Source organism: Lagopus leucura, unplaced genomic scaffold (assembly GCF_019238085.1).
Source record: "Lagopus leucura isolate 7727_CA_CO unplaced genomic scaffold, USGS_WTPT01 Super-Scaffold_741, whole genome shotgun sequence".
NCBI lineage: Eukaryota > Metazoa > Chordata > Aves > Galliformes > Phasianidae > Lagopus > Lagopus leucura.
This window is the reverse complement of record NW_024962256.1, coordinates 11,646,564-11,672,821: the sequence shown is the minus strand read 5'-3', so window position 1 is coordinate 11,672,821 and position 26,258 is coordinate 11,646,564. Positions and strand designations below refer to the sequence as shown.

Below are 26,258 nucleotides of genomic sequence, written 5' to 3'. Positions count from 1 at the left end.
GCACATGAGGTAAATTGGTGCTTTATGCCTTTCTGGAATGGCTGCCCCAGGAACAACCATCTCCCCTCGGGGCTTGAGCCATACCTGAGAATGATGGTGAAATGATGATGATGATAATGATGAAAATAACAGTAAAACAATACAAAGGGAATTATTCTGCTAAATGTCTTACAGGGAACAGGTTTGAGATATGCCCCAGAGTTCTGCAGCACCTGGAGAAAGGCAGCGGCTGTGCTGAGCATCTCTTATACAGATTTGGCTGGCTGATAGGAAGAAGATGAAGTGTGTAAGGAAACCACCCAAAACTGCAGGAGAAGCACTTTGCAGTTCCTGAAGGTCTGAGCTGAGCGGTGCTGCCACTCTCACTGCTTTGCTGAGTGCTGTGCTGTGTGTTTCTGCTTTGTGCAGCCCCGGTGGAAGAGCAGACTGAGCAAAACTCTCTGTCCACTCCACCTAGTGCTTTCTTCCACTTTTTGTGTTGCACGGATTTCCTCAGCTGATGCTCAGCACCCATTTCTTGCACTTTCCCATGGAGCTGTGAGTAAGGAATAAGAAAGCTGATGGAAGAGATGCCCATGCACAAGCGTGTGCCTGTGGTTTGATTTGGAAGCTCAGCAGAGCAGAAACTGTTAATGCAGCTCTGTTACAGGCTCACTTCCCATAACAGCTGCTGTGAAAGGTTAATTGGTATAGAAAGGAGGTGATGTCACATCACCATTGCAGGCAGTGCAATCGGATCAGTGCAGCTGTGAGTGCCAACGCCCGCACTCAGTGCAGGAGTGCAGAGTGCAGCCATCTCCATTGGAAGTGCTCACACTCCTGCAGAGGCTCTAAAAACTGCCCTGGCCAATCTCCGAGTTGATGAAAGAGACACCAAGGTAACTTCAGATCCAGCTCTTGAACAAGACTGTGGGGTTAGGAGTGGGCAGTGGGCATGGCCCTGAGCTGCCAGAGCTCAGTGAGTGCTGTGCCATGCTGTGCTCAGCCATAGGGTCCGGGGTTGGGTGCTGCTGTGTGGGACAGGGGCTGGACTCGGTGCCCCCTGGTGGGCCCTTCCATCTCGATTCTATGATTCTACAGCTCTTAGTAAAGTAAGCAAGGCAAAAGGATCAGCACACGTATATCTAAACTACCTCCGAAACTGCTGAACTCACTGCAATAATTGGACATGCTCCAACAGCCAGCGGTCGTGATGGAGGGAATTTGTATAGCACAGCTCATGCAAAGCTTCTTCGTCTGAAACGAAGTAAAACTCTGTGGTTAGCACAGCACAGCCCTGGTTGCAAAAAAGGCTGCAGCAGCGTTGGGCTGCAATCCGCCGTTTGTCCCCAAAGAGCCCTCATTACGTGCTGTCATCTATTTGCTGACAGAGCACACAGCTTGAGAGCCATACGTGTGTGACAGCCTCTGAGATCCTGCTGAGACCTTCATGTCACTGGGATACACGTGAGGTAAGGGACCTCCATTCAGTTAATCTTCTGTTCCTGTGCGAGTTTTTTTGTAAGTTTCTGTAAAAGGGACAAAATAGGTTTTCTGATTGAATTTCCTCCATCCTTGCCTCCTCCGGTTCACCAATCAGCCAACCTACGAATCCATCCTGTATGGATTAGAAGCAAACAGAGACACAACAGCACCTGGCGGGTCTGTGATGCGTGCGATGCAGTGATCTGATGTTATTGGGAGATTAATTTCATTGTATTAAAATAAGAATTCGTTACATGGGGTCACTTTGTGGAAGTGGCGCTGCGGATTAGTGGCAGACTGCACTCAGTTATTTGGAACTTAATTTGGTGTTTTATTCCCTGCCACAGACACAGTATCACTAATGGAGGACTTTATGGATAAAGATACATTACACAAATGCAAAGACCTCCTTTATCCTTGTGCTGATCTTTCCTGGAGGAGCTGCGCTCCGATGTTGGTGTCCACGTCAGAAAACGCTGCCTCTCCCCCACTCACTGCCCCCTCCCCACCCAATGCCCCATGGCTTTGGGGCTGTGAGCTGTGCTGGACTTTTCCTGCAGCTCACAGAGAACCTCTGCTGCTGCTGCATTCCCCACTTTTTGGCTGGGGGTCCAGCAGGTGATGCAGAGCCCAGTGCTGTGCCATGGGCAGCCAGAAAGCCACTCACCTCGTCCTGAAGTTACATTTCTTTCTTTTTTTTTTTTTTTTAATTAAATGATTGTTGTCAATCTGTCACTTTGGATGTATGATTTTTATGGCCTATAAACTAATAACAAGTCAATAATTCCTTGATATACTCCTTGTTTGCACTGCAGCTACCATACCCACCACAAAGCCAGACCTGGTAAAACTGGTGCATTCCTCAGGCCCCAGAACCTGCCCCAGCTGCAGTGCCTTGGAGCAGGCTGAGCATGGAGAGATGGAGCAGTGCTGCAAGGAGACCTCACTGCAAACAGGTGGGCTGAGAGATGGAGGTGTGGGTGGAGAGTAGGGGTGAAGGAGGGCCGTGGGCAGGTGGCTTGCAGATTGGGGTTGGTATGGTGAGGTTCAGTGGGATGTGTTTGGCTGAGTACTGTAGGTTTTATTCTGTATGAAGTCTTGAACAAGATGGAGCTGAAGCTGTTTGCTTTGTCTGTGCTCAGCCTGCAGGAGCAGGTAAGCCTTGGTCACAGCCCTTCATCCTCATCACCCAATCTGAGACTTCTTACTACTGATTAAGCACTGCTACTGAGGGTTAAGAGCTGTTTGAGCTGCTCTGCTTGTTTGTTGCTGGGCTGGTAACTTCCAAAATGCTTAATGCAGTTAAGAATATGGATGTATGGGCAGCAGATTTCCAACACAACAAAATCTATTTCAATAAAGGCTTTTCCTTGTTACTGTTAGCATTTCATATGTCTCTCAGTAGGACATAAGTGTCTAAGAGCACCCTGAGGTTCTGCACCAAACCTGCAGTCGTTTCCCTTGTTGTGAGCTTGGCAGCACGTTTACCTCAGCTGACTCTGCCTGTCTGCTGCCAACAGTGCTTGAGGGGCTGTGGGTTCAGTGCTTGGCTCCATCCTGGGGCTGCTCAGCCCATGGTGCTCAACCACAGCACCACCTGAGCACAGGGGACAGCAGGATGCCTGGTGCTGGTGGTCAGTGTGTATCATCCATAGCTGTGTGTTGGGCTGGTAGAAGTTTTGTGCTGTGCAAAACATGAACACGCAGCTAGGCTTCGTGTTGTTATAATTGGCTTTCTTTCTAAACGTGGCTTTTAGAGACAGAAGGACAGTTTTTGGCTGAATAAATACTTTATTTTTGGTAACTTGTTGATACTTAGAATACAGATAAGGGCCCTGTATATGATTTTGTCTGCCCTGACTTCCCAATGAGCAGGTTGCTCATTGTGATGTGATTACCAGGCAGTGGCTGCAAATCATGGCTTGGGGCACAGCATGGTGTGCTCTGCTTGCTGCTGGGCCTTTGCACGTAATGCGTCTTGGTTAATGGGAAGTTTTGCTGGATGTTTGCTTTGTGACCCATGCTGAATCTTCCAGCGACTTCTAACCCACTCTGCTTGTTTCTGTTAAGGCTCAGTGAAGTCAACAGACTGCAGTAATCTCTTAGTATGTCTTCTGCTGGGAGGAAGAGGAAGGGCTTGGCAGGTTCTGCTGCACTCTGTCAGCAGTACTAACTGTTGTTAAGGAAGAAAAGGCAACCACCCCCCGTTCCATCCCATCACTGGTGTGCCCAGTGGCTGTGCTGGTGTGGGGGCTGGAACGCATTGCTCCTCTGCTCAGACTGGAAGCGTATGCTGACATAGAGCTGGGTGCAAGAATTGCTCGGTTTCAGGGCTGATGAGAAGACTGAAGTGAGAGCAGCAACACTGCTCTTAAGCAATGGTGTTAGCTGAAGCAGAAGGTAATTAAAACGTGAAGTTTTGCACACAGGCCTGTTTCTCAGGGCTGGTTGATGTGAAGCTGTGCTGAAACAGCCGAAGATTTGGTGCTCAGCTTCTGGAGCCTCCTTCAAAGAAGGGGTTTTGAGTTTCAGGCCGTTTATCTACAAATTGATTCCTTTTTGTCTTGGGCAGATAAATGATCGACCTTCTGAGTCAGACTATCTGAAAGATTCTGGCACTCTCTGTGTGCAGCAAGGCCTCGGTTATTCCAAAGCACAGCAGTGTCATGTTATCTCCCATCTACCTTTTAGGTGTTTTTGCCTTGAAGTCTGTTTCTCTCTGTTTCAGTGGTTTTTGGAGACAGAGGTTGAAATGGGAGCAGTGGAATCGCATCTTGGTGCAGTGCTGGGAGATGTGCCTATGGATAACATAAAAGAACACGTCTGTGTGGCTTTTCAGATGGCAAATCAAATAGAAAGAAAGTATTCCCATTCAATCCTTTTGTGGCACAGGTGTCCAGCTGTCCTCAGAGCCTGACCAGCATTGCTGAGCATGTCTTGGTTCGAACCAATGGTAGCAGCTCAGCTATTCTGCATCAAGAATATTCTTCACTCTCTGACTGTATTAACACTGAGGATCCAGAAGTCAACAAAGCTGTGGCCATTTCATAGAACCACAGAACGGCCTGGGCTGCAAAGGAGCACAGTGCTCATCCAGCTCCAACCCCCTGCTGTGTGCAGGTCACCAACCAGCAGCCCAGGCTGCCCAGAGCCACATCCAGCCTGGCCTTGGATGCCTGCAGGGATGGGGCATCCACAGCCTCCTTGGGCAACCTGTGCCAGTGCCTCACCACCGTCTGATGAAAAACTTCCTCCTCATATCCAACCTCAACTTCCCTGTCTCAGATTGAAACCATTCCCCCTTGTCCATTTCTGAGGCAACATCTTATTCATACCACAAGGAGGTCAAGGGAAGGTGAGGCTGTGCCTGAGCACCAAACAGCCCCAGGCACCTCTGCGGAATTTTCTTTCCTTCCCTTGTGTTCATTTGGTCTGTGCAAGGGAAACTTCTGAGTGGATTCAAGCTGTTGGTGGTAATGCAGGATCTTCAAGAGCACATCAGGGAGCTGTGCTGTGCTGAGGGGCTGTGATTTGGCCAGCAGCCTCACTGCACATCTTCGTGTTGATTAAACAGCAGACCATCTGATGGTGCTCTGAGGCAGCGGCTGCGTAACCTCCTTTGATTGCTGTCCGTATTATAATGATGTAAGTGTGAGCTATCAGTTTATAAAACTGAGATAAAGAAAACAGATGGGTGTAATTATGTAGAGTTTCTGGGAAATATTGAATAACGTAGATTCTGTGGACTGGCTTAGGCTGTATAGCAATTAAATTTTAGCTTAGCGTAGCTGAAACAAAAATGATTACTATGGATTGGAAAAGGGAGCAGTTCTTTATTTTGCTGGCAAAGGGAGAACAATTAATTCAAATGCTTTCGCAAGGAGCACTTTTAAATAGTTTTCATCCAAGATCATTCCAATTGGAATTACTAATAGATATCCGTTGAACTGTAGGTGCTAATGGGCAAATAAGAGTTTGGGATGTGTATTAATGAGGAAACAGCCTGCAAAGGGGATGGCACTGCATGGGGAAGGGAAGGACTGTGAGCTCGCTCCATCCTGGAGCTTCTGGGAGGGAGTGGTGGGCAGAGCCTTCCTGGCATCCCTGCCTAAGGCACAGGTACTGGGAAAAAGCAGAGATGCCTGTCTGTGCTGGCAGCCCAGAGTGCAGAGAAGTGCCTTTGCATCGCTGCAGGGTGCCTACAAAGCTTTGGTGTAACTCAGAGGATGTTCTGCATGTGGCTGAGCACTAAGAGCAGTACCTCATTGATGCTGCTTTGCTGCTTCTATGGCTTCCCTCCTTTCCTGCTGTCCCCTGGGCAGCATCCTCTCAGGCCTTACTTTGTACATAATGAAGCTTGCTCAGCTCTTAGAGGCACGTCTTTTGGAAAGCACTTAGGGCAAGTTTGCTTTGTGTAGTGACTGCAGAGCGACGTTGTTTCAAGAACTAAACCCAAAACGGTTTGATAAAATAGCTTTTCTTTATTTGCTTGCTTGGAGACAAAACTTTTATTGCAGCAAATGGAAATAAAATCAATATACATGGAAATGACCTGCATTTTGGGATCCTGGGTGTTGTTGATCTAATGCTATTTACTTAATACCTTGGTAAATGTGTGGTTTGCCTGTCTCAATAGATTTCTGAAGAAAAGGGTAATATAGAAAACAGTATGAAATTCAAGTGAAGGTATCTTAATCAACTCAAATAGCGATTGAACATGTCATAAGCTGAAGTCGCATTTTATTACGCTGCTCATCTTAATGCTGCAGCTTCTCTTGTGATGGCTTCGCTTGTAGGTTTTAGTGCAGAGGTGTTCTGCCTTCCTGGCAGAATGTTCCCCTTCCTTATGTCCAGCCTGTTGAGAAGTAATTTGTTTTTCTTTTAAAACATTCTGTTTAATGTAAGTGCATGTGAGATGTGTTACCCTGAACTTTGGTATCATCCTGGAGGCTTCCCCTTCCATTTTGCTGTAGTATATGATGAAGTCTTTCTCCATATTTGCAGTCTTTGAGAAGAGTATGGACCCAGATGTGGAGGTCTCAGGTCGGAGAGTGGGTCGCCTTGCTGGGGGGGTCCCACACTGTGGAAAGAGTCCTTATGGCATCTGCCATTGGGGTCACTGGGAGCGAGGTGTAAAACCTCTCCTAGGCTGTGGAGGCTGGCTGATAGCTGCTCGCTTCTTAGAGTATAGATGCCTTTCCACCAAGCACAAAATGAGCTTGAATGGTATCTCTTTTGTCCTGTATTTGTTGTATAAAAGGCAAAATGTATACTGGAAGATCAAGGATTTATCCTCAGTGAAAAATCTCTGAGGAGAAGTTTGTAGATGAGTGTCTGTGGCTTCCATGGCAGTGGTAATAGTGGATGACAAACACCTAAATGAACAAATTTGCATTCGTATTTATTGAAGGCAATCTTGAAATGTCCTGAAGTGAGAGAAGTTTGTGTGGAAAAGAGAAATTAAGGTGACATTGGTAATCAAAGCAACAGCTTCCTTATGAGAAGCATCAAGTGCTGGGGGCAAAGCCAAGAACTTCAGTGCAGCATTTCCATGTGAAAAACATGGTCTGTGTGCTCAGTGGGGCACTGAACATCTCTGAGCTCAGCTGGAGATAACCTGGCTGATGGGTCACCTGCAGGGAGATGCACACACTGGTGATTTCCCCATCTGGCAAACCTGCCTTGTGTTCTGCTCAGCTCTAGCTTAGAGGTTGCTCTCCTTCATGATTTTCCTCCTCCTCGCTCAGCCTGGTATTTCTTTGCTGCTCAGCTCAGTGTTTTATCATTGTCTTCTTGTCACTGTTACCTCTATGGAAGTGACTGTTCTGACAGGTGCTTTGGATCTGGGTACCTCTGGGAGATGGGCAGTGGGGAAATCTTCCCATGGGCGCAGTTTTATGGTTGCTCTGACCAGCGGAGTGCTGAGCTGAGGCTGGTGAGCAAACACCAACTGCTTGATGCTCCTTTGCCAAACACAGCCTTCTAATTTTAAACACTTAAACGTTCATAAATAGCCAATTACTTCAATGGAAAATCCCTGAACTCGGTGACAGATGGTCAATCGCACCTTGGATGAAAAGATAACTGTAAGAGTCAGCACGGAGCTCTGAATAATGCTTTTTCCACTGACTCCTGTGGTGCTTATTTGGGTCATGCTGAAAATAGCCCTCACTAAAAGGTACACGAAGCATCTGCCAAATCACTTCATCTGTCTCGGCTCTCCTAAATAAATGCATTTGTGCATCAAGGTTGCAAAGAAGTGGATGAAAGCAAATGTTCAGAGTCGGATTTCCATAAAAATAAATAAACTCAGATATGCTGTGCTCCCATGAATCTGCTTCCACCTCTTTGGTGGAAACCAACAATGTGAGGGTAACTTCTGGATCTTTCCTGTGCTTCTCTTCCAGGAGAATGCCCGTTCCCTCTCCCTTGCTGATAGCTAAGAACAAATCACTCTGCAGAAGTAAAGCTCTGGGGATTTGTTCTTTGTTATTGTTGTATGATCAGATGTTGGTGGCCACAGTTAAAATCAGGAAAACTGACCCTGGTGTCACGCATCCTATAGTAAATTAAATTCACTTACTGTCACAGCATGGCTTGTGACTTGTTTCAGACCTGTGAGCGGAGAGGGCAGCAGTGCTGAATTCCCTCTGTATCCTGATTTCATTTGTAAATCTTCTCTTCTATGAAATCTGCCGAAGGCCTGAAGGCAGCCTAGTCATTAACTCTTTAAAATAGGATATTGAAATGTCAAAGTCAATCGTAAAGCCAGCGGAGGTGCAGAGATAACAATTTCCTCATAAAACACGCCCAGCATTGGGTGGTTTGAGCATCCTCAGAGCAGCCCTGCCAGCACTGTGTCCTCTGCTGCTGTGTGCAGGGTCTGGCTGTGCCTGATGGGCGTGTGGTGGTATGAGTGTGGACCAGGGGCCTTGGAAAGCATCGTGCTCAAAGACCCCACAGATGTTTGGGGGTTAAATGCTGGAATTTCTGGACCCTTGCAGGACATCTGGTCCCTCTCCAACCATGGCTGTGCTTGCATGGTGGACACAAAGATGGTGGTGTGAGTGGGAGAGCCCTGCGAGGCGCTTATTGAAACCTATAGGTGATGTGAAGGGCTCCTTTGGCTGCACACCCAAACCCCCTGGATTACTCAGTGCAGTGGTGAGAGGTTTCACAGAGCTGTTGCTTGTCCAAAACCTGCTTTTCTGCAGCTGTTGGGAGAGGAATTTCATTCCTCACGTTGTGTTGGCAGTGCCTGCAGGGAGAGCTCCACTCTGCGCTCAGTGCTGCGCTTCTGAGCCCCCGGGGCTGGAAACTCCCCAGTGCTGCTGCCTGAAAGCATCAGCTATTTTTAGTGCAGGCTGGGAGCGTGGTCTGCATTGCAAATCCAGTCCTTGCTTGGCTCTGTGCTCTGCGGTGTCCCATATTATGGGCTGCTGGGGAAGAAGGTGGGTTTCTCAGTGCCAAGCCTCGATCTGCGAGCGAAACCATTTCTTTGCACTTGATGCAGGGAATGGCTGAGTGCTCTCCAAGGCTGAAATGAGAATCAAAGGTCAAAGCACGCCTATTTCTTGCAAAGCCCAAGTCATCTTCTATCAGAGCGTGCTGCATCACTTCCCTCTTTTTGAGGTTGCTCAGCTATCCTTGCCAGGGACAGTTTTTGAGTGGTTCAGGTTTTAATGCCCTGCCACGTGCTATCCTGAAATTCCTGTTCTTAGGGGAGCCTGTGCTAAATTATGCATAAATGCTCAGACACGCTCTGTAGCAGCCAGCATTACAATTCTGTTTGCAAAGAGAGGTTTAAGTCCTATGAATGAAATTGCTGGGGTGAATACTGGTGGCATTCAACTGGCACTTAACAGGAGTTACCTTTACCACCACATAAAATGGATAGAAACCTTTGTCCATGTCTAATAACTTCTGCGGTGAGGAACATCAGGGAAACAGAAATTGCATTCTGTAATTTAGCTCTGGTTTAGTATGTCCCTTTTCCATCATTTTTGTTTCCTTCTGTATTTCTTCTTTATTGCCTCAGCCAAAATTTCTTCCTTGTGACTGGGAAGGAGGGGATGGTGTGTCACAGCCATTAGTTGAGTTTCTGAAGGGGAAGGTTTTCAGATGAGGGCAATGTAAGGCATTGAATGAGTGCCCTCTTCTGCTGGGAGGGCCCTTCCCCACCTGCTGGCTTCTGCAACTCCTCTCATAAGTCCCTCATCAGCAGCATCACTGCTGGGGGAGTGCAGTGCAAACAGGGGCTGTGGGGCACCAGGAACTTGCTGGTGTTGCTCCAGGAGGAGCTGCAGGGAGGAGAGCTGCACCACAGTTCCATTTCCTTCTTTCCATAAACAGATTTATGGCTCTCTGTGTCTACTGGAGGGTCAGGTTTTGAGTCTGAGTGGGGTCGTGGCCAGCATGCAGAGCTGGGATAGCAGCTGCTGCATGAATCCCTGACTATGTTTCTCATGGTAAGGGAGGGGGTGCAAACACAGCTTTCCATCCTTTCTGCAAACCTCAAGTACGGGGTAAGAACAGCTGGTAAGCGTTCTAAAATATGGATAAGGAGAAGGTCATGTTTATAGCAAAGAAAACAGGATTTAATATTATCCTTATTATTGCAGGTTTAGTGCTACGCATTCCTGAGGGCAGACCAGGGTTTCTATGACATCCTTATTTCTGGACCCACTAGGCCTGGGGGGCTGTCCTGAGCCCCAGCTGCTGCTCCTGCTCTGAACTTGTGAGGCAAAGCCACTCTGAGCAGAGCCAATATCAGCAGCATGATGGCTTTCTGCAGCACTAACGCAGGGAAGCAAATCCAGGTTTTCTCCTCTGCCAGCCACTAGATGCTGACAAGGGAATTTTTTCCCCTTCAGTGAGAATAAGCCAAAGCCAGGAGTTTTCTTCATCCTGTCTTCCAAAGTGTCAAATTCCTTGCTTTCAAGTATGCTCACATGTTTTTTTACAAAACTAATGAAGCACGTCAGGAGTGGTGGTGAGGCACTGGCACAGGTTGCCCAAGGAGGCTGTGGATGCCCCATCCCTGCAGGCATTCAAGGCCAGGCTGGATGTGGCTCTGGGCAGCCTGGGCTGCTGGTTGGTGACCTGCACACAGCAGGGGGTTGGAGCTGGATGAGCATTGTGCTCCTTTGCAACCCAGGGCATTTTATGATTCTATGAGTACGGTCCACAAGACACCGAATGCTGCAGACCCTGGTGGGTACTATGAACAGATCTGGGCCCCTAATAAATAAAATCCCCCCTTCCAAACAGGGTCTGCCCATGGAGTAGCCAGGTGCACACCATTCTGTGGAAAGCACTGAGCACTGCTGTTTGATAGCAGTATGTGCCTGATGCTGAGCACTTGTTCTGGTGTGCCAGGCCACTCCTGGCTGCCATCAGAGTGTGGGTGCTGTGTCCTGGAGCGCTGGGCCGTGCAGGCAGCAGTGCTGTTCCGCTGTGCTCTGGTGCATTCTTCAGCCTGTGCTGCAGTAACCTTCTGCAGCTCTGAACTCGAGCACAGTTAGCTGTAATGACTGCTCCCATTGAAACAGATGGCACTGTTGGAGAGGAGAGAATCACTGTGTGTGGAAGGTAATGACCCTATTTGTTGCAAAGCTGTGGAGGTCCTGGTGTATTGCAGTGGGGCTGAAGGGGCAGATATATGTGGTTGTAGCAACAAATGAGTAAGGAGTTATGTGAGCATTAAGGTAAAACCTTTGTGTTACTTGCAGTGTTCTCAGTGCACTGATGGAATCCTTGTTGGGCCCTGGTGACCTTCAGGGCTGGGAGCTCCCCAGCCTGCTTCCCACTGTTGGTCATTTCTGACTTTCATTTTTGTCTCAATCACTGAAAGGTCGACAAACTGCTCATTTATTGTAAGAGCTGATGTTTTGCTGAGCTGACAAACCTCGAGGCCCTCAGCGCTGCAACATAATAGGCTTCGTTGGCTTCAAAGTGCTCTCACAAGACTGGATTTGTGGCTCTAGAAGTAAAATGGGCGCAAGTTAATTACTTTCTAATGGAACTTAATGTTTTCCCTGTTAATTTTCTTACTTTTCTAAATTGGGTTCTAGAAACGCAGTGGCTGTCCTGTGTCAGCCCAACTCTGCCAGTCTTTCAGATGTCAACAGATGTGATTCAGGAATGTTTTATAAAAATTGGTCTTTTATAGCTGTCATGTGAGCAGACCCCAAGTCTGCTGCAGCGAGACTGAACGGCTCAAATACAAAACTATGCAGAGTGAAGAAAGGGATGGTGTTCATTTAATAGAAATTCAAAGATCTGCCCTATGCTGGAGTCACAGTGGGTAGCAATTGCCCTGACCACAGCTTGCATCATTTGAATTATTGCATCAACATATTATTGATATGTTATTTTTATTGAAAATTACAGCATAAAGCAGTACTCATTTTACATTGTCCAGCTACATCATTGAAAGGAAAGTGCTGGGATATCTCAGTACATCTGTGCCGAACTGAAGGACACCCAAGCCCTGGAAGCAGCACTGCTGGTTCAACTCTTGGCTCCAGCAGTTACTGAACCATCCAGAGCCAACGTGGCTGCTGTTTGAAAACAAACCCAGCCCAACCAGATGGGCAGTGCTGCTTAAAGTGCTTCTGATTTTCCCACTGGCTTTTTGGAGCCTAAATGCCAGTGAACGTATTGAATGTTGCAGGGATGAAGAAAGCCTGCAATAAAACTAACTTGTGGAGAAATGCTAATAAAGACCATTGATTCATAAAAGAGGTCCAGAGCTGAAATCTCAGCTATAGGCAATGATAAATAAGAGGAAAAAGTAGTCAGGAGTGCTAAAACGGCTGTGGAGGGAGCTGTTATCCACGGATAATGATGTGAGATTAAATGGAAGAGCTTTTTGCTATGGCTCTTTAGACTGGATCTCTGCCAAAGTGGTGGATCAATTTCTAGGCTGATGTGGAAGCTCAGTGCCCTTGCCTTTACACCAGATAACAGGATTGATTTGAGAAAAATTCAGAATACTTGAGTTGAAATGCTTTGTTTATGGCTTAAAAATATCCATACAGAGCAAAGCAACAAGAGTTAGCAGAGTTATATAAAGGATGTCTCCTTAAAGGTTTAACTTAATGTACTTCAGAGCAAACTCCGTGGAGGAGAAAGTAGATGGAAAACAAATCTAATTTTAAGATAACAAAGATAAACCAATAAAGCTGATCCTATCAAGCCTCATTTCAATTGTGGCATAAAATCCAGAGCTTCTTAGCAGATGTAGTTCTGAACGCATGGAACAAACAACACGTTGATTAAACACACAGTGCTGGATCTGGTAGAAGTTCCAGTAACCTTCAAGATTCTCGGGGCACTGAGCAGTGTTTTTCCTGGGAGAGACAAGAGGGCAGAACTCAGGTTCACCTCTGGAGTACAGCCAGCCTGGACACCAGGGAGTGCTGGCTTTGATGTGTGGGTGATGGAGCTCTGGCACAGAGGGGCTGTGGGATCTCCTCCTTGGGGATCTCCATCCCCATCTGTGTGTGGGACTGGCCACGGCTTTGTGTGGCCCTGCTGGGTAGAGGTGGGAGGCAGAGGGACCCAGAGGGCCCTGCCAGCCCCAGCTGTCCCACCACTGTCACACTGCTGCAGTGGCAGGTAAGCAGTACCTCCTTTACCTGTATCTGGTGCTTCCCTGAAGGTTCAAGAGAAGCAGTACCTCCTATTAAGGAGGAAACTGTGTGAAACAAGAAGCCTCACATGGAGCTTCGTTCAGCTTTCAGCTATGAAATTTGTTATAAGAACCAATTTTATTTGGAAATGTTTTCCAGCACTTTTGAGGCATGCCCTTGGGCTTTGCTACTTGTCCATGTGCCCGTGACCCACGGCCCTCCCACCTGGTGGGCTGATGGTGGGGTGCTCAGGATTGCTGTGTGGTTGCTGGGGGGCACGTGGCGTGGTGCACGGCGTCCTCAGGCTGGATGTGGCTCTGGGCAGCCTGGTCTGGTGGTTGGTGACCCTGCACATAGCGGGGGGGTTGAAACTAAATGGTCATTGCTTGGTCTTTTCCAACCCAGGCCATTCTATGATTCTGATGGGACAGGTGTACCCTGAGGGAGTTCTGCCTTTCTGCACTTCAGATTTGTCCAGATTTGGCCTGATCTTTTTTGTGTGGTGTTTATGGTGAAGTATTGCTCACCAAGTGTTCACCTGCTGCTGTAGTGCAGTGCTAAGGTAAGAGCTCCACAGCTCCTGGTTTGGTAGCTCTAACCTGAGTGTGCCTGAACATGAAGATTGAGAAGTGAATGGGATGGAAGTAAAGCAGCTCACCTGTAAGCAGGACAAGAGGAGTGTATGCATGACGGTGCTGAGGGGGACCAAACAAATTCTTAGATGAAAATATTGAAGCACGGATTTGTGCTGAGTGGTGCTTTGCTGTGTGGGTTCTCACCGTTCCCCCCGCATGGTGAGCAAGGCGATGGATTCAGCTTCAGAATGAAGCTGCCTTTGGCAGGCACAGCTTGCTGGCAGCTGGTGGTTCTTTAAATAAACTTGTGCAAAATAAAAGAAAAAGTGGAATGTTGGCGATACATAGTCTAAAAGCTAAAGATTTAAAGAGTTCATTCAGAGATGTACTGCTACCATTGCGAGGAAGTACATCCTTAGGAAGTGGTTTGAATTGCCTCTCCAATGGGGTTAGCTTGAAGCACGCTCCATGCTGTTCCTGGGGTTTGTTCCCTGGCTTTGTTCCCTGGTTTTGCTGGGCTCCCAGCTCCAGGTGACAGCACCCTCCTTGCTACAGTGCCCACTGGGAAGCATTGGCTATTGGTGGCCCAGAGCCCTTTGGCAGTTGCACCGGTGGGACATGAAGGGCAGATTCTTCCCAGAAATGGCCATAGCTGCCCTTATCACAGCCATGCTGGCCGTGGTGCTCACAGCATCCCGTTAGCCAGTGATGAGGAGAGGGGACTATTCAGCCCTGAGCATTTTTGGAACAGTTTGGCTCTCCCATCAGCAAAGTATTTAAGCAGAGATTATTAGTGGCTTTATTTACTTCTACATAGGTGTCTCCTAAGGAGCACGACGTGCTGGTTTTGTTTTCCACTGTGTAACACTGAATTTGAAGAAGTGATGAGGGGAGAACCAAGAGGCCCAAAGTGAGTGATCTTCAAGACCATTTAGAAACCCTCCTCCATTATCATCCAGTGTTTAGTAGGGATCAGACCTGGTTACATACCTTTAAATGGAAAATGTTCCATATTTTGATTCTTGGAATCAGTCTGCAGTTCAAACCTTCCGATTGCAATAATTTCTTTTTGCAGTACGTGGTTTTGTTCCAGATGAGAGCATACAGTACATGTGCTCTTCCCAGCACGCATTATGTCAGCACCAAACATTACCTGCCCTTTGTAGCTCTTTATTAAGGCTCTGCTTTATATTCATCACATCACATTAATTTTTAACATCTTTCAACTCCTTTTTCCATACTGGGGCCTCTATTAAGAGCAGACGTTTTGGTGACCTCCACCCTTCATTGTATCTCGCCAGCAGGAGGAAGTTTTTCCCCCAGAGGGTGGTGAGGCACTGGCACAGGTTGCCCAAGGAGGCTGTGGATGCCCCATCCCTGCAGGCATTCAAGGCCAGGCTGGATGTGGCTCTGGGCAGCCTGGGCTGCTGGTTGGTGACCTGCACACAGCAGGGGGTTGGAGCTGGATGATCACTGTGCTCCTTTGCAACCCAGGCCGTTCTGTGACTCAATAGCTGGGGCGGAGCCAGATGTGCTTCCATCTGTAACCTCTCCCCATGATTTGCAGGCTGTGTGCTGTGTGCTCACGTCAGGCACGGCGCTGAGGGCAGCGCGGTATCAGTGTTACTTGCAGCTCACTGCTTTTGAATACTAAACCCACGTTAATAATTATGAAGGTCAAAAGAGGTGGGCAGGAGCAGGGCTGTGTTTATTGCAAGTGAGATGAAGCCAATAACGCTGAAACCTGCCGGGTCTGGGCCAAGGCTGCTATTAATTAATCAGTGTCTGCTAACTGGCTGGAGAGCTGTGCAGCTGAGTGCTTTCTTGAAAGGCTGTGAAGGATGCACTGCCCAGCTCTGACCTCGGGTTTTGCTGGGGAACCTGCAGGGCTGTGTAGGTCAGCAGGGCAGGAGCATGGAGCTGGCTGCCAAGCATCTCTACTGGTCACGTGGTGGTTTGTCACTCGTCCCTGCCAGACAGCAAGGGTTGCTGAGTTTCACCTCAGTTTTGTACCCATACTCTCCTATTATCTGCTGTCTCCAAAGTGCCATAACCTGAGCATATGCTGGAGTTGGAAATCTGCGTAGCAGTGTGCTGTCTGGGTGAGGCTGGGAGCCCAGGCTCCATGAGGGCAGCAGTGTGCTGCCCAGAGCTCTGCTTTCTGCAGGCTGCTGCAGCAGGGCTCCTCTCCACCTGAAGGAAGCAGTCACAAACATAAGAAAAAAATCAGACCCTGTATTTCCTGGAGGCCCTCTCCATAGGAATAAAGTTGCAGAGCTCTGGTGCCAGCTGCAGAGAGGAGCCCTGAGGCTCTTTCCTCCATTCCTCCTCCTTTGCTCTGACTCATTTCTGTGCTGCTTTGAAGAGGATTTATTCTGATGGATCAGTTCTGTTGGAATGATGTAGCTTGTCTACTTTATAGGCTCTAAAGTTTAATGTAGCAACCAGCTGGTGGGCAGATTTTGGTGAAGGAGAGGTGTTCCCCCCCCAGGGCATTGCCTGTGCAACCTACCACGGGGAGCCTGCTGTAGCAAGGCTTGGAGCTGCTGAGCCCCACAGGTCCCTATCAGCCTCTGCATTCAGTCCCTGCCTGCTGGCCAGCAGCTCAGTGCAGTGCCTTTGTGTCTGAGCCACCCTGAGCAGTGAGGACACACAGCACAGAGCAGGATGAGAGCTCACCAGCAAGAAGCTGCTGCTTTGGGCTTACAGAAGATGATGGATGAGGTGTGTGAATGTGAGAGGCAGAAATAGAAGCATTTGGAGTCCAGCACCGCTCTGCTCCATTCCTCTGTAGGAGTTTCCATCCGGAGTTGCTCGCAGCTGCACGGACAGAGGTGGCTGCTGGACCTGTGTTGGTGTGGTGCAGGAGCACAGCCTGCAGTGAGGGCTGGGCTGCTTGGGGGTTGGTAGTGCTTTGGGCAGCTCCGGGGAGACCTGGTTGTTCACCGCAGAGAGCTGTTCTGAGGGTGGAAGTGTTTGCAACCAGCTATCGCTGTTTCTGATTCATTCTTGCCTACAGGAAAAGAAAAAAAGAAAGGAAAAACAACGTATTTTTAGGCAGTTAAAGATGACATGAGGAAAATTACCATATCTGGGAGGGTTGGTCTAATTTCCTACCAGAGAAGGGATCAGAACAGATGAAACAGACACCAGCAGGGCACACACAGCTGCGCTGCAGGGCGACCTGCTCAGCTGCTCTGTCCCATCCCGCTAAAGGAGTTCCTTCACAAATGTAAATGCTGTAATTTTGAAGTTGCAAAAGGGCAAATCTGAAGAGCACAGAGCTGTGGCAGTGGTTACGGGCATGTCTCTGCCTCAGGACCGTGTTTGCTGTGCGGAGCTGTGTTTCCTGGGGGGTTTGCAGTGAATGCGTTGGGAGCACGGAGCTGCACCCGGGGCAACAGCCAGCATCTGTAATGCTTGTCCTTCCTTGCACAGCTCTCTGACACACAGCTGCTAATAGCTAAAACTATGGTAGGCTGAGTTTCTGCCCTGAGAGACAAACGCAATTTCCATCAAGTAAAGACAAATGACACACTTAGGGCATGAATATGTATGGCTCACACCCACGGCCCTGTGCCTTGCTGTGTCTGCCTCTCTGAATTACAGCTGTGCTCCTGTTGCAGTGCTCAGGTTGCACTCGCTGTTTGAAACAGTTCTTTTTAGAGCTCATCCATCTTTCCTGGAGGCAAGCAGAGGTTTATAATGAGAATTTTGGGTTCTGCTTTGAAAGGATGAAAACTTGTGAAAAGTCTGTAATCAAAATGCTAAGTACAAAGGTAACAATGAACCTGTTGACAAGATCATATTAACGAGAAGATAACTGAGCTGGTTGGTGTCTGTGCAGTCTCCGTGGCCTTGTATGTGCACTGTAGGGCTTTCCTTTCCTTGGGATATGAAGGAGGGATTTTTCTTCCTACCAAACCTTCCCCCAGGGCAGCTGATGGAGGAACTGTATGGGGATCTGTGTGCTGTACTTCTGGTTGGGGTTCCTGGGCTCCAGCTGATGGCTGTGGGCTGGGGCAGCCTGTGTGGGCTGTGAGTGTTGTGGGCAGCTGGGTGCAGTGCTCCCGTGGGGACACTCATGATGTTTGGACTCTGAAAGCACGCAGTTTGTCCCTGAAGGTGTTTTCCAACTGAATTTATTCATTTTCAGACATGAACGTATGACTCAAAATGATCAAATGGTGCCTGCCAGCCACCAGGTAAAGAGATGTGTGGACGTGGCACTAAGGACATGGTTCAGTGGTAAACTTGGTAGCTGAAGGTTACAGTTGGACCTGATGATCTTAAATGTCTTTTCCAACTTAGATGGTTCTATGATTCTATGAATATTTGGCAAACTTCCCCCTTGAAGCTTCCCTTTGGTACCTCACAGTCAGCTGTCTTTGAGCACCTGTTGCTTTAAGGAGAGCTAACATGTAAACCCTCCCATTATCGATGCAGTGGATGGTCTGCTGAATCCCAGTGCTGGGGGATTTTTGTTCTTCATTTCTAAAATATCCACGAGCCTTTGGTAGAGGCCCAGGCAATGAGCAGAGATGCAAAGGCAGAATCCCTCTGCAGCTTCAGCTATCTTCTGAAATTAGTCTCTGTTTTGTTTTTGCCCCTTTCTCATCTTTTAATAAAACATGTTGGCTTTGCAGCGTGCTCTCCTTTGGACCAATGCTGGGGATTCAGCGGTGCTTGGACTTCTTCTGGCACCACGTCAGAAAATCAGGAGCCAGCAGCAGTCACTGCAGTGTCACAGCGCATGAGCATCTCCCTGCCTGTGGCTGATAGCCCCTGTGTGCTTAAACTTTCATCAACATAAAATCAGCATGATAAACGTGTAGCAATCTGCATGCCATTAGCACATTTTAATTGTCAGGACTCTGTGAACAAAAGGTATCAGAGCACAGATGTATTTTGGCGTGATATTTACGGTGGATATCCAGAAATATTGAATCTTAATTTTAAGATTATGCAAAAGGGTTGATTTTTGTTTAATGATGGATAATCTGCTGATTCTCCTAAGCAGCAGCAAGCACAGCAGCATGGTCTGGGTGGCTGCGGGTGCTGCCCAGGTGCAGAACTGGGTGCCCTCTGGATGCCAGGAGAGGCCCAAGGGCTGCTTCCCAGCTGCTGCTCCAGTCTGTGTGAAGAGTATGGACTGCGAGTTGGGTCCTAATTCAGGAGCAGGCTGTGGGGGACGGTGATGCTGTAGCAGAGCTGCTTCCTATAAATGTCGTTTAGGCCAGGAGTATTCATTCTGAATGAGATGAAACTCATTGTTTATCTTACAGATGCAAACATGAGGGGTGTTATCTAACCTCATGGGTGGAATTTTAAGTCTCCTGTTTGACCTTTAAATGTGTATCCTCCCCCCTGCAGCCACCCATATTCCCTGGGTGTGAGCATGGCTGCTGCTCCATCCTGACTCCTCTCTGCCCATGGTGGGACTGGGGCCTGGTGCAGCTCCTGGCACCACCAGCACTACAGCAGGGTGCTCCTGGGTGCTTAACGTTGCTGTGTGGTGGGGAGAAAGTATTACCCAACCTGAAGCGTTTTACTAAAGAGTGTTTTCCAACTAAATCGCTGTTGAGGGGAGGAAAAAAATAAATTTCTGAGTCTCATTTGTAGTCACAAGTTGAAGCTGACGGGATGGGATTGGATTAAAAATGGGATTTTAACTTTTGTGACAGCACTCCAGCCTGTGATGGAAGCCTGCCCTGGTGGCAAAGCGCTGCTACATCAAAGTGAGTGTGTTAATCCCTACAAATAGCCCATCCCCAGGGCTTCATGGAGCTGGCATCCGCTCAGCAACCCCATTTAAATTCCCCCTGTTTCTTGATGGGGAGAGCAGGATCCCAGACTTCTCTTCTGGGAGAGGAGAGCAGAGTGATGGCCCTTGTGGTAAATCAGATCCTACTTAATGAGTGCACGTTTTGATTAGAAAAACCCAACCAGCACTGCTACAGGCAGCACACCTGCCATAAAATCCTGTGTTTAAGGTACAAGTGTACAATGAGCCAGTATCTGAAAGCCAAATAGCCACAGCAACAGCTGAAGCCTGACGCCCATCGTTGGGTTTGGTCAACACCAGAGAAGCACAGCTAGAGGACGGCAGCATGTGTCACAGAATCACAGAATGGCCAGGGTTGGAAGGGACCTCAAGGATCATGAATCTCCAACCCCCTGCCACATGCAGGGCCGCCAACCTCCCCATGCAATGGTTGGGCAGTGGTACAGCTCCTGACAGGCAACTGGAGCAGGACTTTGCTCTTTGTGCCCCTGGCAATTCCAGTAACGTGAAATTGTGTGTTCCCATCATAACTTTCTTCTTCAGGGCTGCTTCTTTCTCCTTGTGCTGGCTCCTTCCATTCTCATTTCTGTCTGCATTTTCCTGATGGTGAAATGCATGGAGAATAAGAGAACACACACCGTGCTCGGGCTCACGGTGGGCTGGCGCTGAGGGCAGCTGGGCTGGCTGCCTGTTTAGCATTCGGCCCAGCTATCCGTGCCGCTCGCTGTGTTGGCTGCTGGAGAGTTCCTGAATCACAACATCAGTCGAAAGGGTCCTGAACGTCTGTTATTGCATTTTAATGCCACGATGCCTTTGTTTGCCACGAGAGGACGTGAGTCCAGCAGCCTGTCTGAGAGGTGCATGCAAATCAAGAAGAGAAATAATGATTTGTATGTAAATACTGGTGTCATCCAGGGGGTTTCAGGGAATACCGTACAATATTGAGAAGCTGAGGATGCACAGCAGAAAGGTGGAGTTTCCAGCCAGCCATAATGGGTCTGGGGGGGACGCCAACAATATTTGCATCTGTTATTAGAGCAGTGTTGGGCTGCATAGGGTGGTACAACCCTGGGACCTATAACATGTAAAAAATTCTTCCAGCAGATGTTTCTGGTTAAAAATCCTTTGTTGTGGTACAGGGACACTTTATTTTTGGCTGTGTCTTCTTCATGTAAACAATGATTAGCTTCTTTAATGAACAGCAAACAAAGCCCCACCACTTGGAGCTCTTAAGGAGGTCGTATTTAATTAGAGCCGCTTTTGGGACTCTAATCATTCCGCTTTGCAAATGCTTTGAGCCATTTGCAGGGTTTTGCTGTAGGTGTGATACAGCGGATCAGATGACCCATAGGACCTCCCTTCAGTCTGCCCTTACAGCACCTGTGACCAGCGCTGTGTGCAGGTGGGTAATGAGGTGCAGAAGGGGAGGGAGAGCCTCATTCGGAGACAAGCCCATAAACTTTTCAACAGGCTTTAATAAAACATAATGCTGGCTTCTCGCGGCACCTATTGCACTTAAAACTGCTCAGTCTCTGTGGGCAGTTTAGTGTCTGTTTGTGAAAGATCATCTGAGCATCCACAATTTTGCTGCAGCGCTGCAAAGAATCACCAATTTCTTCTACTTGCTACCCGAAGCTTCTGCTGCGATGGCACTGCTTTGGTTCTCGGTCACCTTTATCCATCTCCATCACTGTAACACCTTGGCTGTGCAGGGACGGACCGGAGCACCGTATAATCACACAGAGCAGGAGGAGCTGAGGGGATGAAGGATGCAATGCTGCAGGCTGGCAGTAGGGCGGGTGGGGGTCTCAGCTCCCCTGTCTGTGGGTGCACTGCGTGCACCAGGCGCAGGCTGCTCACCCCTCCCCGCCTACATGGGGACCCCGTGGGGGTGCAGGGATGCCCAGCTCTGTGGTTCTGATGCCTTCCTCCTCTGGATGAGCAGTCTGTCTTCCTGACTTTCTGTAACTGTGTTATTCAATATATGCAATTTCTTATCCGTTCTTCTGGATCTCGCTGCCTGATTTATGCTGCTCTGGAAGCTCCGCAGAAGCCAAGGTGTGATCTCAAGTGCTGGCCTTTTGGCATTAGGTTTTAAAAGGTATAAATCAATGACAAAGTGCCCTTGGAAGATGCTTGACTATCTTCTCCAGTGCAGTAAGAACTCGGTTTAAGATGGATGCTTTATGAGGAAATATGCCAAAGCCCAGCAAAGCTGACATTTAATATCCTCCTTAGTTTTCCCAAAGGTTTTCTTATGGATTTATGAATTCACCCCCTATAATATGGAAGTATAATACAGAGCACTGAGGTGGTGACATGCAGTGAATTGTCAATGTTCAATTCCAAACTCACTTTAGAAGAGCCCAAAGTCTGCCCTTCGGTGACTGCCTCAGCCTGAACTTGCCCCATTGCCCCCAGTTCTCCTGCCCTGGTGCCTTCCCAGAGGTTCAGTCCATCTGTCCATTCCATGGGGCGCTGGGTGTGTTGGCTTGCAGCAGGTTTGGTCTCAGAGCTGTGTTCTCTAGAAGCTGAGTACTTTGAAGTCAGATGCCCTTCTTTAATAGTTTCCAAGCTCTTGTAGTTTCTCTGGTGCCTGCCAACTTAAACCAGCACGTTTCTGTGCTTTGCTCTATGGTGCTCATGCAAAAGCCAGCACCTGTTGGGAAGGTAGCACCTGTTGGGAAGTCCTCCGTTACATTATAACCTCCATGGGTTGCACTGCAGTGGAAGCAATTTGCCTGCAACGTGGGCAGTGCATTGCCATTTGGGAAATCTCACTTTGAAGTTGTCTCACACATTCTAAAGTGCCCGTGCAATTCATCTCAAGCAGTGTTTGGCCTCACAATGTGGTACCTGGTGAAGTGGGGAGGAGAATATCTCACCACTGGAACTGCCCTGCAGCTGTCCCTGGAGAATTTCTGTACACACAGACCCAAGAAGCACCAACAGATCCAGAATGACCTCAGAATCATTTTGTATCCATTTATCTTTCTGGTGCACTGTACCTGTGCTAACCTCAGCCTCCAAAACTCTCCCAGCATAAGTAATATTGGAAAATCTGCTTGTAAGATCACTGTTTTGGGAAAAATTTCTAATAAGATTACGTTGTACTGATATGGTTTCCCCTGGAGTACACCTGAAGAGTTCCATTCTTGTTTTCTTTAATCCTGTACTGAGGAGCAGAGAAAGCTCCACGCAGCCCAGCAACAGGAGCCTGACACCCAAGGGTACTGCAGGGCAGAAGAAACACATGCACTGCTCCTGAGCACTGCTGAAAATGACACCCAAATATATTACAAATACCTGAAAACAACTGTGTATTCTGACCTGGTCTCTTGAGCCATGAGGCACTGCCTGTGGGTGAAGAGACAGCTGCAAAACAGGGAGCTGCAGTTCGTTGGCAAAAAGGAGCAGAGGTCTTTGTGCTGGGGGTGAGCATAGGGCTCAGCTTGGGCTCCTCATCTCTGCTCTGCCCTCTGCTTTATAAGGCAATTCTGCTTCAGGAAACCAGGATTCAGTGCCCAGACAGTTATCTCTTTGGTTGTGCAGAGATTACTAAGCACTGGCACAGGTTGCCCAAGGAGGCTGTGGATGCCCCATCCCTGCAGGCATTCAAGACCAGGCTGGATGTGGCTCTGGGCAGCCTGGGCTGCTGGTTGGTGACCTGCACACAGCAGGGGGTTGGAACCAGATGATCACTGTGCTCCTTTGCAACCCAGGCCGTTCTATGACTCTTAGATGCTCTCTCCTTCTAAAAGTTTTCAGTAATTCATTTTTATTATTCAACATGTTTTTTTTCCACGAAGAAAAGTGATCAGCACTACAACTTATCACTCCTGAGCAGAGCAAGGGCTGCTACCTCTGCTGCCCACAGCAGCTGCTTGGACACGGGCATGCTGGCTCTGAGCAGAGACCACAGAGGGCGTTTTCATCCCAACCTGCTCATGATCCAGAGATGTGTTTGCATAACGCTCCCAGCAGGAGTTTTCCTACAACACAAGTGTCTCAAAAGAGCTCCTATTTGTCCTGTGATCTTAACCTGTGACATTTTAGAAGAAAGCAAGTAAATCTGAAAGCCCCAGCATCCCTGGTTGCTCTGAGCTACCTTGCTGTGTTTTGAAGCCAAACTACTGTTTAACAACACCAGCTTGTGGATGAAAAATGCCACTTTGAGTGAAAGCCTTGCTATTGCTAGCACTGATTTGGACATACAATATCCTGGCATGGCAAGTAAGCCAGCATGCTGCTCTGCAAAATGACTGCATTTCACCTCTGCTTGGTGTTGCCGTGTGGATAATAAACGTGAAATGTAATTGGAATTTTTAGGATTTTTAAAGTCAAGCCAAATGAAAAGACAACAGTTAAGGATTCACTGAAAAACACTGCTCTGAACAGAAAGGACAGTGTCTGAACAGCTGGTGGCCCTTCCAGATGACAGCTGTACCCATCCACCCTCAGCTACCAACAGCTCTGACCTGTATGATGTGGTGCTGCCGGCCTCTGCCCCAGGTAGCAGCAATAGGATGAGAGGTGATGGCCTCACATTGCACCAGGGAGGGTCAGGTTGGTATCACAGCAATGTCTGCTCCAGAGAGCGGCACTGGCACAGCTGCCCAGGGTGGGCAGTCCCCGTCCATGGAGGCATTCAGAGCTGCAGGGATGTGGCACTGAGGGACGTGGGCTGTGGGCTGGGTTGGGGTCTCAGAGGGCTTTTCCAGCATTAATGGTTCTGTGGTTCCCCCCCGTCTCCCTGTGACAGACAAACCCTGCAGCACATTCCCTATACGTGCAATTCCTTCGCTGCTCGCAGATGGATGGAGCTTTACTGTCAGTCCGTGCAATGGATCTCAGCTCTGCTGGGAGCTGAGCTGGCAGTTTGCAGTATCTATTTTTAATGTTGGCCAAAAATAAATAACTCCATTACAATTCCATTTGTGGTAAGAAATGAATGATTTGATTTAGAGTAAATAGAGCCTATGATGACTGCTAGGCGTTGCACCTCGGGGTCGTACGGAGGGAGATGTTCTCTCGCAGTGCTACCTGTGCCCTGTGCTCATGGGCAAGTTAAACATGTGTGGAAGAGAAATCAGAACTAAACAGCACAACCAGGGCAAAACGCACTTCCAGTTTTCTTCGTGTGTTTTCTTTTCTGTTTGTTTTCGCTTTGCATAAGGAAGGACAATTTTTCTGAGGAATCAGTAGAAGTTTGATACCCATGAAAAAACCTGAATATAGAGCGGTCTCTGTATAAAAACTGAGATGATTCTCCTAGTTTCTACAATATATATAAAAAATAAATGCTAGATCTGCACTTGAGTTCTAGATCTGGCTACCTACAAATGAAAACATTAACTATGAAGAGCAAAGTGACCCCACTGTGCACACATCTAGCATGGTGCATGCCTTGTGCTATTGCAAGGAAGTACTGCTAAGGCTGGAAGATCAAGTCCTTGAACTTTGGGAACAACATTCTTGGCTTAGCATCTGCTGTGCAGTTGTAGGCTTTATTCTTCAATTCCACAGCAATGGGTGCACTGCTGGTGCTGCTCGCCACCCATCCCAGCTCTCCCCTTGGCACTCTCTTTGCAGACAGAATTATTCACTTCTTTGTGGGACTTTCAGCTGTGCTGTTCCTCCTCAAGCTGGCGTGCTTCAGAAAGTTAATTAATTTTCTTCCTGACATTTGTGTGAGATGAGTGGGCTTTAATCCCCGTTTTGTAAATAGAAAATTAAGGTACAGATAGATTAAAGTCCAAAATATCTATTAATTCTGCTGAATCTGACATGCCTCGTAGCTGGTTCTTCAGACAACCTGGCACTATTAATTACTTTCCTTTTTAATCAGAGAAATTGACAAAAACAGTAAAGGAATGGATACCAAGTCATGTAGTAAATCCCTTGCCATAGTGGGATGAATGTTTGGGTATCCAGGCAGGGTGAATGCCTCACTTTTAAAGCAGAGATTCTGTGCCCCCCTGAGCTGATCTATTCAAGCACTTAACTAGTTCTTTTGCCTCGAAAGATTTCCACAGTGTCTGACTTCCACGTTCCTTGCTTCAATTTAAACCCATTTCATTTTGCTCTTTCGGTGGGAAGCAGGAGCAGCAGCTTACTTGCCTTTGCTGTGTGTCGGCCCTTTGCATGTTTTAGGACTGCTATGAATCCTCCCTTCATGTTTTTTCCAGGCAAAGCAGCAGCAGCTCATCATTCTCTGCACCCATCTCCTCCTCAGTCCTGCCTGCATGTGGGGCTTCATCTGGAAAACATGAGCACTGAGTAAGTGGATTTGCAGAGGGATTTCCCACATGAAGGAGCTGCCTTCTCTTCCCACATTGTTGGGGTTGGTTTGTAGGAAAACCATAAAACCAAATTCAGGAGGAGGATTCCAAGCTGCTTTGGAACTTGGGGTTATCACACCCAGGCTGTTGAAAAGAGCAAAATGCACAGAGGAACAATGAGAAAAACAATGCTTGCATAGATAAATACACATTCTGTTTGTTGCTGCTGTCATTGCAGCATACATGGGGGCAAATGTGGTTGCTTTACTGGAATAATCCTTATTCTTAAAAGGCAAATAAATATTTGGACTGTTTCCTTCCACTGAAATTCCTCTTTCTTTGGCCAGTGCCTTTGTTAATTTGTCTCTACATGGTAAGTGATGGTGCCATCTGCCAGCACCACTTTGCCCTCTGTGTCACAGCCACAGTCACTGCTTCCAGCCACCACCACCCCAACCTTCTGCACACGGCTCCTGTGCTGGATACCAGCTGGCTCTTCTCAGTGACCCCTGGTTGG

The 26,258-nt window shown here is 48.0% G+C and overlaps 1 long non-coding RNA gene across 2 annotated transcripts; it reads left to right on the top strand.

Annotated features, from left to right (window-relative positions):
* The first annotated feature begins 762 nt into the window (after positions 1 to 762).
* Positions 763 to 26,029, top strand: LOC122175843. Of its 2 annotated transcripts, none has more exons than XR_006177519.1 (5): positions 763 to 878; positions 1,371 to 1,451; positions 2,280 to 2,420; positions 23,790 to 23,972; positions 25,649 to 26,029. It is a non-coding gene; the product is annotated as an uncharacterized LOC122175843 (long non-coding RNA). The 2 variants fall into 2 exon arrangements; XR_006177518.1 differs by having other exon boundaries at positions 23,790 to 24,026.
* The last annotated feature ends 229 nt before the right edge of the window (positions 26,030 to 26,258 follow it).